The sequence below is a fragment of the Mandrillus leucophaeus genome, unplaced genomic scaffold (genome assembly GCF_000951045.1).
Source record: "Mandrillus leucophaeus isolate KB7577 unplaced genomic scaffold, Mleu.le_1.0 Scaffold58, whole genome shotgun sequence".
Lineage (NCBI taxonomy): Eukaryota > Metazoa > Chordata > Mammalia > Primates > Cercopithecidae > Mandrillus > Mandrillus leucophaeus.
In genome coordinates, this window is record NW_012106252.1 from 2,227,143 (window position 1) to 2,228,075 (window position 933).

The 933-nt window shown below is 36.2% G+C and overlaps 1 protein-coding gene across 1 annotated transcript in view; it reads right to left on the reverse strand.

Moving 5' to 3' along the window:
* The window catches only part of LOC105553086 (keratin-associated protein 9-2), an 8,589-nt gene that overhangs the window by 588 nt on the left and 7,068 nt on the right, over positions 1–933 (reverse strand). The window lies entirely within an intron of this gene.

The following is a 933-nucleotide window of genomic DNA, read 5'->3' on the forward strand; positions in this document are numbered from 1 at the left end:
CAAAAGTTTTTTGTTTCTTTAGATGCTTCATATTGGCCTCACAAAATGTGAAGGTTGTTTTATTCCCTCCTCGGCTCAGAGATTACGGATTGTGCCAAGTCGTACACGCCCAGTGTGCAGTTTCTCAGTTCTCAGCTTTGTTCTTAGTTAATTTTCCTCATAAGATTTCAAGTAGTGGACAAATTGTCTTAATGTGGCATAATGTATGGTCTGTATTTTACAAGGAATAACTTAGTTTCATTTACTTCATCAATAGGTATTCAGAAGACAGAGGCTGCATAAAAATTTTATTTACATGATACTGAGTAAAAGTTTCTTCAGATAGACTCCCTCTCATGAGTCCACAATACATTCTCAAGCATTTTTTGTTGCAGATAAAGTGAATGAATGGCTGGTTGGAGACTGAGAAAACACAGTCCCTGCACTCAGGGCAGCCATTAAATGCAGTTCCTGCTGCCATATCATGCACCTGTTCCTCATTGAGGTGTGGGAAATTATGCTGGTAATTTTTTTTGTGTGTTAACAAAAACGTTATCTGCAAATATGAGAGATTATTTCTCTCACTGTTAAATAAACTCAAGTGCAAGTCTTGCTAATGCTGACTTCCAATGTCATTTCACTATACTGAGAGTTAAATGTAAGTGCTCTCGGCCAGAAAGAGAGGACCTCACCTTGGACCAGAATCTGCCCTTTAGTAGTTACATAACATCACACATTAAATTGTTCTCAACTCAAAAAAAAAGGTAATAACAGATGATCGTCTGTTTTGAGAATCAAATTGGGTAATACCTATCGTATGTGATATATGTGTAAATCCCATATCAGAAATATTTTTAAATAAAACAAAACACCATATGAGATGAGGATGGTTCAGACTTTATTCAGAAACATAGCAAAGAATTTCTGCTACCAGGGACATAACTCAAAGTTATC